This window comes from Mustela putorius, unplaced genomic scaffold (genome assembly GCF_011764305.1).
Source record: "Mustela putorius furo isolate JIRA1106 unplaced genomic scaffold, ASM1176430v1.1 tig00003983_pilon_pilon_pilon, whole genome shotgun sequence".
Classification (NCBI taxonomy): domain Eukaryota; kingdom Metazoa; phylum Chordata; class Mammalia; order Carnivora; family Mustelidae; genus Mustela; species Mustela putorius.
The window spans coordinates 10,169,497-10,182,677 of record NW_025422123.1 but is presented as its reverse complement, the minus strand read 5'-3'; positions in this window follow the sequence as shown (position 1 = coordinate 10,182,677).

The window sequence follows — 13,181 nt, the reverse complement described above, 5'->3', positions numbered from 1 at the left end:
ATTGGGGAAAGGTGGGGATATCCTAAGAGTAGGGTTTGGAGGCCTGGCCGCTGGAGAAGGAAGGAGGTGTCAGGGGTAGGGCAAGAGCTGGAAGAGTTCCAGAGCTGAACAGAAAGATTCTGGTCCTAAAAAAAAAAAAAAAGAAAGAAAGAAAGAGCGAAAGAACGAAAGAAAGACAGAGGAAGGAGAAAAGGGAAGGGAAGAGGAGGGAAGAAGAAAGGAAGAAAACAAAATAATATAGTGGAATAGTGCCAGCACTGGTTCCCTGTCATCAAAAGGATAAAAGCAGCTTCTCAGTTTGCCACGTAGCGGTTCGTGTGACCCACCCGCTTCCACCTTCACCAGACTAATTTTCCACCTCTCCGAGAGATTTCAGGTTCCCAATCGTCCTGTATTTTCAGGCCACCGGCCCTCAAAATGTCCAAGCCTTCTCCTCCCCTTTTATAGTCAATTCTTGTGTGTCCTTCAGCCCTCAGCTCGAAATGTCACCTCCTCCAGAAAACCTTCCCCAGGCCCCAAGACTGGACTTGGTGCTCCTTTTGCTGGGCATCTCTAGCCACTCGCACGTAACTTCACTGCAGTTATCCTATGCTATAATTATTTACTTAAATAGTGCACCCCTCACTAAGCTGCTGTTCCTTCAGGGCAAAAACTGTGTCCAACTGCATGTTCATATTCCCTAGCAGGTGCCTGGAACATAGTAAATGCTTAATGGATAAATATCATGGCATCCTTCCAATGCATGGAGAATACTCAGGGCTTTTAGGTTTGTTGTTCCCTTTGCCTGGAAAGTTCTTCCTTCAGATATTCACTCCCATTAGAGTCTCTGCTCAAATGTCACTATGTTAGAGAGAAGCCTTTCCTGGGCACTCTGTCAAAAACAGCAGCCCTAGTCATTCGCTCTTACCCTGCTTTAATGTTTCCTTTTACATGAATGTTTCCTTTTGTATCATTATCTGATATATGTTTATTCAGCATCTCCCACTATAGTGCAAACTCTAGAGATCTAGGACTTTTTCTCATTCATCTCTGTATCCCCAGTGTCTAAAACAATGCCAGGCATAGTAGGTGCTTAATAAACATTTATTGAGTGAATTAATGGCAAGGAGATGAGTGATAGAGGGATTTTGGAATATAGTGGTGGGGAGGAGGGGTTGAAAAATACTACAGAATAGGGAAATGCGTTGGTGGAAGGTACAGGCCGCAAAGGCCAGAGTTGGCCCTCTCAGGAAAGGTAGTAAAGACAAAAGCCAGGCTCAGCAAAGGAGGGAGTGGAATGAGAGCCAGGTGGAACTCTGGAGGTGAGTACTCAGGGAGCAGAGCCTTCCTGGGAAAGCCACAGTTCAGGTAGAGGGAATGGGCTGGGCTGGAGGCTGAAGTTTACTCAGATCTAAAGACAACATCCACCCCATGCCCAGGCCTCTCTTGGCCAGATGGTTCTGGAGAAGCCTTAACATATGTTCCTCTGTAAATTATCCAGTGCTCCCCCCTGCCTGTCCTCTTTGGTGACAGCTGGAACAATTGTCCAGGAATTCCATCTGCTCTCCTGTCCTTCTCCCCTCCACAGCTCATCAACATTTCAGAACTGAGAGGTATCCCATTTCCCTGGGCCTAGGGATGGGAGCTGGGTCTGTTCTATGGTGGAGCTGGCCTCAAGCCCACACTTCTCCACCAACACACACAAATAAAACCTTGGCAGAGATTCCCAGGGTCAGTCATCTTTATTTGCCATCCTGTCCATGTGTTTTAGCCCTATACAACTTCTTTTTTGTTAATTTAATAAAATTACACTAAATGAATCAAGCATATTGGTTCTTGTAGAGTTTAAAATAAGGGCTCCCAATCATTATGCATTCTCCACATGGTTCCCCTTAAGTTGTCCATACAGTACTTTCAAAATGTGGCATTCATTATTCTATAACAGCCCAAACTCAGGTTTTTTTGAAATATGAATTTTACCATTTATTAAAAGAAATTTGTTTGAGACAGAAATGAGGAAGATGGCTTTCTTTGTTAAATACATACAACCTTCAGATCCCCTCTCTATGTTTCCAGAAATTGTTTTGGAATCCACAGCAGGATCACAGGTCTATGAACTCTCAGGTAAACAAACTTACTGTATATAAATTTCAAAAGTGACCCAAGTTTATATTTTTTTAACATAAAAATTATCAATAAACATAAACATACCTTTTTAAAATTAATTAACTTTTTAAAGATTTTTATTTATTTATTTGACAGACATATCACAAGTAGGCAGAGAGGCAGGCAGAGAGAGAGGAGGAGGCAGGCTCCCTGCTGAGCAGAGAGCCCGATGTGGGGCTCGATCCCAGGACTCTGGGATCATGACCTAAGCTGAAGGCAGAGGCTATAACCACTGAGCCACCCAGGCACCCCCAAATTAATTAATTTTTTAAAAAGATTTTATTTATTTATTTGACAGAGAAAGAGCACAAGAAAGCAGAGTGGCAGGCAGAGGGAGAGGGAGAAGCAGGATCCCTGCTGAGGAGGGAGCCTGACCTGGGGCTTGATCCTAGGACCCTTGGGATCATGATCTGAGCCAAAGGCAGCCACTTAACTGACTGAGCCACCCAGGTACCCCAACATACCTTTTTAAAAATAGTTTTTTTTTTTTAATTGGGGGGTGAGGGAAATGGCAGAGGGAGAGGGAAAGAGAGAATCTTAAGCAAGCTCCATGCCCAGGTGAAGCCCAATGTGGGGCTTGATCTCACAACCCTGAGATCATGACCTGAGTCAAAGTCAAGAGTTGGATGTTTAACCAACTGAGCCATCCAGACGCCTCAGTATAAACATATCTTTGAAAAGAAAGGGAGTCACAGTCCTCCAGAGTTTTAAGTTTTTAGAATACATGAGATTAACTTCTTTTCACTCTGAAGAGGCTGGTTTACTTCATCACTCCTCACTCCGCGGATGTAAAAATGTGCACGTGTAAGCCTCTATATTTGTTAGTCTACAATTACATCATTGTTCACCATCAGTTAAGAGAATTGTAAGGGGCGCCTGGGTAGTTAGTCGGTTAAGCGTCTGCCTTCAGCTCAGGTCATGATCCCAGGACCCTGGGATCAAGCCCAGCAAAGGGCTCCCTGCTCAACAGGGGGATCTGTTTCTCCCTCTCCTTTCCCCCGCTCAGACTCTATCTCGCTCACTCTCTCTCTCAAATAAGTAAATCTTAAAAATAAACAAACAAACACAGACCCTTTCTAGGCTTTCAGGGTTTTTACAAATTAGATATAATTTGCAGAATCAGGCTCACTACATTTTGGTGATGATTTTCATATGGCTTTGCTTCAGTGTGGGGCTGTGGAGATGCAGGGTCGGCCCATACCAGCATGATCAAGTATTCCCCAGCACACAATCCTCCTGGATCCAAGACAATTTTTTCTCCTGATTTCATTTACATAGACCTAGTCTCCCAACTGGAATGGATGTGTTAGTGTGGAGTCTGGGGTTGGCTGGACAGACTGCATAGACAGAGGAGAGGCTTAGACTAGAGGTGCCATCTTGGACAAAGACAGTAATTTGAGCTCCAGGTATTGGAGGAAACTGCCTGGCAAAGACTTGAAACTGTTCTGAACTCAGCCCCAGAGCCTTTTGAACTGTTCATCACAATAGCCAGAAGGGCCACTGGACATATACAACCTCTTTGATTGTAATTGACATTATGTACCAGTAGTTTAAAGCCAGGAGGCCACCTTTATTCTTATTTATGACCCTGGCTGGACATCCTGAACCCTATTTAAATGATTCTTTGGAGAATGATTTCGAAACTTCAAGAAGTGATAACTTAAGTCTGCTTTCCAGATTTAAGTAATACACATTTCCTAATATTTCTATTAATAGAAATCCACAAGTGCCACCCTGGTGGATAAGTTTTTTATTACATGTAAATGTCTTTTTCCTACCTCAGGTGTTGAATTTGTTGGAAGCCTAAGAAATATCATTTTATTTTAAAAAATATTTTATTCATTTATTTGACAGAGAGACAGCACAAACTGGGGGAGGGGCATAGGGAGAGGGAGAAGCAGGCTCTCCACTGAGCAGGGAACCCGATGCAATGCAAGGCTGGATCCTGGGACCCTAGGATCATGACCTGAGGTGAAGGCAAACATTTAACCAACTAAGCCACCGAGGCTTCCCAGAAATATCATTTTAAAGATCTTGAAACTTTGTGGGATCTTGCATTCTTTAATATCCTTTTTTTAAAAAAAGATTTTATTTATTCATTTGACAGGCAGAGATCACAAGTAGGCAGAGAGGCAGGCAGAGAGAGAGAGGAGGAAGCAGGCTCCCTGCTGAACAGAGAGCCCGATGCAGGGCTCGATCCCAGGACCCTGAGACCATGACCTGAGCCAAAGGCAAAGGATTTAATCCACTGAGCCACCCAGGTGCCCATATTCTTTAATATTCTTAAAGCCACTTAACTCTTAGAAAATACTTAGTGAAGGCAGGAATTAAAATATTTCTACACCCATATATGCAATAGTGTTCTTTATAGCAGCCTTATTACAACAGCCAAAAAGTGGAAGCAGCCCAAGTATTCATCAATGGATAAATGGATAAACAAAATGTGATATATACATACAAGGAATATTTTTCAGCCAAAGGAAGGAAATTCTGACACATGCTACAACATGAATGAATCTTGAGAACATTATACTAAGGGCAATCAGCCAGTCAAAAAAAGGCAAGTACTGTATGATTCCTCTTATATGAGGTGGTACCTAGAATAGTCAAATTCTTAGAGTCTGAAAATAGGGGTGGTTGCCAAGTAGCAGGGTGAGGGGGAATAGGGAGTTAGTGTTTAATGAGTAGAGTTTCAGTTTGGAATGATGAAAAAGTTCTAGATCTAGATGATAATGATGGTTGCCGAACAATGTGAATGTTGGTAATCAGTGTCAATGTCACTGAAATGTACACTTATTTTTTTAAAGATTTATTTATTTATTTGACAGAGAGAGAGAGCAAACAGGAACAGGGGAGAGGCAGTGGGAGAGGGACAAGCAGACTCTGCATTGAGCAAGGAGCCGGACGTGGGACTTGATCCCAGAACCCTGAGATCATGACCTGAGCTGAGATCAAGATTCGGATGCTCAACCAACCCAGGCGCTCCTGAATGTCCACCCAGAAATGATCCAAATGGTGGAGCACCTGGGTGGCTTACTCTTGTTTTCTGGCTTCTGGTGGAGACTCATCTCTCCCAACTCTAAGGTGGGGACCCCCTGGGCCACACTCTGGGTCTCTCCCTTCAGACTTTGGGTACCCTGAGGTGAAATCCTGTGCCTCCCCTCCCAGACTTCAATTTGGAGTCATGGGGAAGCTCAGAAAGTACAGAAGAAATAGCTTGTCTCCATCTTCTGGGAAGTACCAGGACCTGTTTGTCAGGCCCTGCTTCACTCTGGGACAGTAAGGGCTGGATAGTTCTGCAGCCCCCAGTCTCTGTTAAATCAGCCCCTGAAACTAGCCCACTTCTCAACTAACCCCAAAGTACATGGTCAGTGTTGACCCTGCCCAGCTTCTTCCCTTTCCATGAGCAGATATCTCCAGGTGCCCCAAACCTGACGTTCAGGGGCCTAAGACCTGACACTCCAGCCCCTGAGGCATACAGTAGGCCCTGCCAACACACACGAACACACACACACACACACACACACACACACACACAGAATCACACACAGCCAAAAGGTGTGGCACAATGGCTGGTTAGGACTTCAGGCCTTGAGAAACTGGTTGCAACTCCCACTGTGAGATAGGAGTGAGGGTAGAGGACAGGAAACAACCAGTGGGGAGGACATTGGTTTCAGGACCCAAAGGCCCTGTCCTGGCAGAAAGTCTCGGTGGAGGGTGACGTACTTGGATATGCTTGACTTCCTCTCTATACCAGCTCAGCTCCCTCTTGCAGCCTCCACTTGATGGGTGGGCCACACTGCCTTGGAGAGATGGTACCAGGACAAAACCAGCAGGTAGGTGACTGGCCTTAGCACGTGAGGACTGGGACTAGACCTGCATGTCCCTGGGTCTCCATGAGGTCCAGGGCCCGCAGGTGTGTCTGGTCCCCTTAATTTAGAGTGTGGAGTAGTGAGTGGGTGTGCCTGCCCTACTAGACCATAGGCTGCTTGAAGTCAGGGCCCAGCACTCTTTTTTCATTCAGATTAATTCACTTGCTCACTCAACTAATGCTTATTGAGCTTCTGGGGTCCCTCTTAACCTCTGACTACAATGCTGACTATGATGCTACGCTCCTACAGGGATGAGGAGAGATATTTGTTAGTGGGCCAATGAATGTGTGGATGAATGAATGAGTGCCTCTCCATGCTTCCCAGTTTCCTGTCTCTGCACCCTCACTTTGTCAGAGGAGCATGCAACCCTTGGTCTCAGGGTCATGAGTTTGAGCCCCATGTTGAATGTAGAGATGACTTAAATAAATAGAACTGGAAGAGATACTGGCTCAGAAACAGTTGCTAAGAGACAAGTCCAGCGCAGTTCAGAACAACCCAGTTCAACTTCCCGTGATTGATTTCGTTTCCAACCTTCTCCCTATTCCAGGGTAGGATACGAACTTTAGCAGGGATTCCCAAAGCGTCAGCAACCACTCACCCCAGTCCCTACTCTCCTGCGTCCAGTTAACACACATGGGCTTTCACACACACTATCTCCTTCTTCCCTTAGAACCGACCCAATGGAGAGTAAGACTGGTACCATCTCGGCATTTTACAGATGAGGAAACCGAGTCCCAAAAATGTTATAAGACTTTCTCAGAGGTCATCAGTGACCGTGTTCCAAGTCCTGTTAATTTTGCTTCAATATACCACACTTCCACTTTAAGATACCTCAAGCAGATTGGGGCCAGAGGCACCCGCCTCTTTCCCAGCAGGCCCAGGGACTTCCCTTGGCATTAGTCTTTTCTCTGGGAGTAATAGGATGGTGGCATAATGACCTAGTACTAAGGAGGCAGTGAAAATGGACACCTGGGGATGTGGAAACATTGGGATAAGCCTTAAACATCAGGCTTGGAACCACTCTTAGAAACCACAAATTTAACGCCCACTATTTACAAGGAAAACTTGGGCCCAGAAAGGAGGGATTTGCCCACTGAATATTTCTGACAATTTTTCAACCTTTTATCGCAGTTATCTATCATTGCACATAATAAATTATCTCAAAACTTAATGACTTAAGATGACAGTAATTTTTATTTCCCAGATTCCTGTGGGTCAGGGATTTAGGAAGGGCCCAGCTGGGCAGTTCTTTTTTTCTTTCTTTCTTTTTTTTTAAGGTTTATTTATCTAGTTAGACACACACACACACACACACACACACACACACCAGTTGGGGAGAGGCAGAGGGAGTGAGAGAGAATCTCATGCAGATTCTGTGCTGAGCGTGGAGCTTTATGTGGGGCTCCATCCCATGACCCTGAGATCATGACCTGAGCCAAAACCAAGAGTCAGATGTTTAACCGAGTGAGCCACCCAGGTGCCCCTCAGCTGGGCAGTTCTGACTTTGTCTCTCATGAATGAAACCCCAGTTAGTCAGTGGCTGAAGCTGAAACAGTGAGAGCTGGAGCACTCGAGGGCTGCCTGAGCCTCTCCCTTTCTCCACATGGTCTCAGGTCTTCTCCCTGGGACCCTTCCACTGGGGCTAGTTTGGGCTGCCTCATGGGGACCACACGGCGATCACCCAGATTATACGGGAGCTCGGGTCTCCAAAGGCAAGTGTCTCAAGAGAATCATGTCAAACCTGGATCATCTTTTGTGACCCCACCTCAGAAGTCACAGAGCATCCCGTCCACCGTGGTTACAAGCCTACCTGGAGTCAAGGGAGGGGAACACAGAATCTACCTCTCAACAGTAGGAGTGTTGAAGTCACATTAGAAGAAGAGCATGTGGGGTGGGAGATCTATGGCAGCCATCTTTGGAAAATACAGTCTGTCATTCCTGTGCACAGTTGCCCAGATCAACTGCATGGCAAGGGAGAGAGCAGGCCTGGGTCTGAACCCTAGTTCCATCACCTGCTAGCTCTGTGACCTTGGTGAAGTCCCCTAAGCCCTTCTTCTCTTCTCCTCCCTCCTCTATAAAACCGAAATAGTAGTAACATCCATCTTACAGAGCCATGGAGAGGAGGCCAGTGAAAGGTTGGCCCAGAGAATGTTTGTTTTTTCTTCTTCCAGGTTATGAGAGAGCAGTGAGTACACCATCAATCCAAATCTTTCTTCCTGCCCATGAAACAGACTCAAATCTCAATAAAGACAAAAACTAAGACAAATAAGAGTGCAAATTCAGTGCCAGACAGTACAAGATAGGGCATGATAAATCGAGAGCTGCATGCAGCAGTAAACAAAACAAAGCCAGGGCCCCTGGCTGGCTTAGTAGTGAAAACATGCAACTCTTGATCTCAGCTCTTGATCTACATTGGGTGTAGAGAGCACTCAAATAAATAAATAAAAACTTTAAAAGTCTTAAACAAACAAAGCCCTTGCCTTCAAGGAGTGAAGCTATCTGTCTATTAATATATGCTAAAAGTTATGTATGTCAGGTGGAGAAAAGCGTTGTAAAGAAAAAGTAGGCTGAAGGAAATAGATAGAGGTGAGGGCGGGATCATTATATAGAGTGATGAGGGTGGGCCACTTTACTACAATGAAACTTGAAGAGAGACTGAATGAAACAAGGGAGTGAGCTATGAAGAGCATTCCAGGCAGAGGAAACAGCTAGTGCAAAGGTCCTGAGGCAGGGGACATGCTTGATGTGTTCAATAATTAACACAGAGGTCAGTTTGGTTGGAGCAGAGTAAAGCCGGGAGAGAATTGGGGATAAATCCAGATGGGATCTGCTGGAAGATTTGGAGCAGAGATATGACATAATCTAACTTCAATCTGTTAAACACTTTTTATTTTCAAATAAATTTTGATTTACAATAAAGCTGCAAAGATAATAAAGAATGTGCCATTCACCCAGATTCCCCTAGTGTTAACATCAGCCTAGTTAACATTCCCCTAGTTAACATTAACAAATGTGGTACGTTTGTCAAGCTGAAGAAGCCAACAATGGTATTTTAGTGTAAACTAAACTCCAGACTTTACTCAGACTTCACCTGGTTTATCACTAATGATCTTTTTCTGTTTCAGATTTAAGATTTAGTGTACCACATCGCATTTTGCTGGCTTCTTATTTCATCAGGATCACCCTGGCTACTACATGATAATAAAAGGCCCACTAAGAAGCTTTTGCAGTAGGGCGCCTGGGTTGCTCAGCAAGTTAAGCATCTGACTCTTGATTTCAGCTCAGGTCAGGATTGTGGGATCGTGAGATCGAGCCCCGTGTTGGGCTCTGTGTTCATGTGGAGTCCGCTTGTCCCTCTCCCTCTGCTCCTCCCCCTGTGCTCACTCTAGCTCTCTCTCGCTCATAAATAAATCAACAAAATCTTGAAGAAGAAGGAGGAGGAGGAGGAGAAGGTGTTTCAGTAGTCCAAGCAAGAGATGGTGTTTGGATCAGAGGTCAGATTGGGAAATGTGATCAAGTTCTGGATGAACTTGAAGGCAGAGCCAACAGGAGTTGCAGGACATGGGATGTGAGAGCAAAAGGAGAGGGAAATACAATGCCAAGAACCTTAATATCAAACACTGAATAGATGAAATAGCCATTTACTGATCTTGGTAGACTGACAGTAGGCTGAAAGTCATGAGTCTGCATTTGGACATGCTAAATTGGCGTAGCCTGTCAGGCAATCCAAGGGGAGGTGTCAAGTAGGCAGTCAGATACACTAGTCTGGATTTCAAGGAGAAATCCTGGCTGGAAACATGAACTTGGGAAATAAGAACTCAGCTTCTAGCCAGGACTTTAGAATTCCATTAGACGGGATGAGATCATGACCAGAGTGAGTGAAGGTAGAAAAGAGGTCTGAGGGTCGAGCCCTGAGGCCATGGAAGAAGTTGGAAGGATGAATCAAAAGCAAAGCAGACAGACTGGAGGGGAAGCTGTTGAGGTAGGTGGAAAAGCCAGTGAGAGGGATCCCAGAAGTCCAAGGGACAACTCTGTCAGACGCAGCTTTATGGAACCCCTGAGATGAGGACTGAGAAGTCATGGCTGGATTTGACGATGGTGAGGGCGTTGGTGAGAGTTATTCCAGTGGTTGGGTGGGGTGAGAGGTTTCAGGAGAAAATGAGAGAAGAGGTAAAGACGGTAAGTACAGACACAAATTTTTGAGGAGTCACATCACATTATTATTCAGTAAAGGGGAGTAGAAAAATGTAGCTGGAAGAGAATATGTTTGAAAGAGGACATTTATTTTAAGATGGGAGAGAGGTTGCTGGAAATGATCCCATATCAGACTGAGGATGCAGAAGGGATGGGAGGAACTGGGGAGCCCTGTAATTACACAGGGAGAAGGATGGGAGCTAGTGCTCACGTGGAGGGGCTCACCTCAGTAAGAACGTAGGCAGTCCATCTATAGTAACAGGAGGGAGGGCAGAGAATATGGAAACAGCTGCATGTAGGCGACAGAAGCCCGTGGAAGTTCTCTTCAGACTGCTTCTATTTTCTCCATGAAGTTGGAAGCAAGACCACCAGCAGAGTGAGGAGAAAGGAGGAGTGGTTGGGGGTGAGAGTGGTTGGAGGAGAGAGAAAAAGGTAAAAACAGCTTTCGGGGAGTGTGAGAGAATGCACAAGACTGAGGAAATGCAGGAGCATGGGAAGTTAACACAAAGGACCTTTGAGGGGGCATGGATTTAAGGGAGACCGGTCAGGCTGGAGACGTGTTTTTTCCCAGCCATGTTCAGCTCCTTGGGTGCAGTCTGGAGAAGGCACAGGGATGGGGTTTTGCCAGATGAATACCATGGGAAGGTATTCATCTGAGAGGGATCCCAGAAGTCCAAGGGGCTAGGAAGTTCATGTGTGCAAGGGAGAGATGACAGTAATAAATCATGGTATCAGAGCTAGGTAAGGAGGCAAGGCTGGATGTGATGGAGAGAGGAAACAACCAAAAGAGGGTAGTGTCAGTTGGAGAAGAGACAGGGCCAGTGTATCCACAAGAGGCAACGTGCCTAAGGCTCAGGATTTTTTAGGGGCCCCCAAATGTGTTTTTTAAAATTACTTATTTATTTGTCAGTGAGATTGAGAGAGGGAGAGTGAGAGCGAGAGAGGGAAGACCCGCAAGCAGAGGGACAAGCAGGCTCCCCTGTTGAGCAGGGAGCCCAGGTCGGGACTCTATCCCAGGACCCCAGGATCATGACCTGAGCCGAAGGCAGACGCTTAACGACTGAGCTACCCAGGTACCCCAAATTCCTGGTGATTCTTGATGATTCGGTATCACGTACGCAGTTCTTCCGATATGTGTGATAAGTTTGCTTGCAAAGGTGGCCGCTACACTTGACCCTCTCCCACATGACCCTTGGCAGTGATTTTGCTGTTCCTCCCAGCAAGAAGTGGAGTCTGTTTCTGTAATCCCTTGAATCTGGGCTGGCCTTATGACTTGCTTGGACTAACAGAATGACATTGTGTGAGTCCCCAAAGTCTGAACCTCAAGAGATCTTGCAGCTTGCCCCTTTGCCCTCTTAGAAAATTCATGATGTCGAGAAGTCTGGTCTGGCCTACTGGAAGACAAGAAGTCCCAAGGAGAAGAGCTGAGGTGCCCTGGCCAGCCACCACCAGTCACATGAGGTCATGTTACCCAGCCCCAGTCAAGCTTCCAGATGACAATAGCCACATGAATGAGCCTAGATGAGAGCACCGAAAGGATCGCTTAGCAGAGCTTAGCTGGTATTACCAAACTACGAGCAGATGAATGGAGTGGGGGGGGAAGCCTGCATCTCCCTCTCCCACTCCCTCTGTTTGTGTTTTCACTCTTGCTGTCTCTGCCTGTCAAATAAATAAATAAAATCTCTCTCTCTCTCTCTCTCTCTATATATATATATATATAAAAAGAAACACCAGGAATTTGATGCAGGTGGGAGTAAAGAGAGTAATAATAAGCCAGGTGCTAAAATCTTCAAAACATAAGGGAGTAGGGAGTGATGTAATGGGATGCCATCAACTCCCAGAGCTTCAGATATCTGTATTGTTTCATCAATAAATGTCAATGAATTTCATTAAGGAAAAGGAACTGTTCATTTTTCACAACTTCTTTGACTCACTTATCAGTTTAGACTCTATCTTAAGAAAGGAACCTAAACCATGGAAAAAAACTACAGGCATGAAAATCCGTGGCCCTCCTATTTATCTGGGAGCTGTATCCCCAGGGCTGGCACACAGCACTAGCATGTGTGTGCTCAGTAAATATTTGTTGAATGGATTTATAATGGCAAAATCAGAAACAACCTAAATAGCCAGAAATGAGGGCTAGGTTAAATAAAAACGGTGGTATAGGGCGCCTGGGTGGCTCAGTTGGGTAAGTGACTGCCTTTGGCTCAGGTCATGATCCTCACCCTGCATCAGGCTCCCCCTGCTCTGCGGGGAGCCTGCTTCTCTTCCTCCCTCTGCCTGCCACTCCCTCTGCTTGTGCTCTCTCTCTGTCAAATAAATAAATCTGTAAAAAATAAAAATAAAATAAAAATGATGGTATATTAATGGAATGTCAAGTAGCCATAAAAAATGATATTTTGGAGGACCATCAATATATAACATACAGTTAAAAAAAATCAGATGGGGTGCCTGGCTGTCTCAGTCGGTTGAGCCTCTGACTCTTTTTTTTTTTTTTTAAGATTTTATTTATTTATTTGACAGAGAGAAATCACAAGTAGTCGGAGAGGCAGGCAGAGAGAGAGAGAGGGAAGCAGGCTCTCTGCCGAGCAGAGAGCCAGATGCGGGACTCGATCCCAGGACCCTGAGATCATGACCTGAGCCGAAGGCAGTGGCTTAACCCACTGAGCCACCCAGGCACCCCGAGCCTCTGACTCTTTATCTTAGCCCAGGTTTTGATCTCAGGGTCGTGAATTCAAACCCTGCATTGGGCTCCATGCTGGGTGTGGAGCCTACTTAAAAAAAAAAAAGAAAGAAAAAAGCAGGATGCAATATAACATAACAGGTACTGTATAAAAACACCTGGACAGGAAAAGAGTTCAAAACAACAACCATAGCTTTATCATGCCAGGAGGATGATGAGTGAGTTTTTTTCTTTTTCTTTTATCCTAAAGATTTTTTAATATTATTGAATTGCTTTTCTTTTTTAAA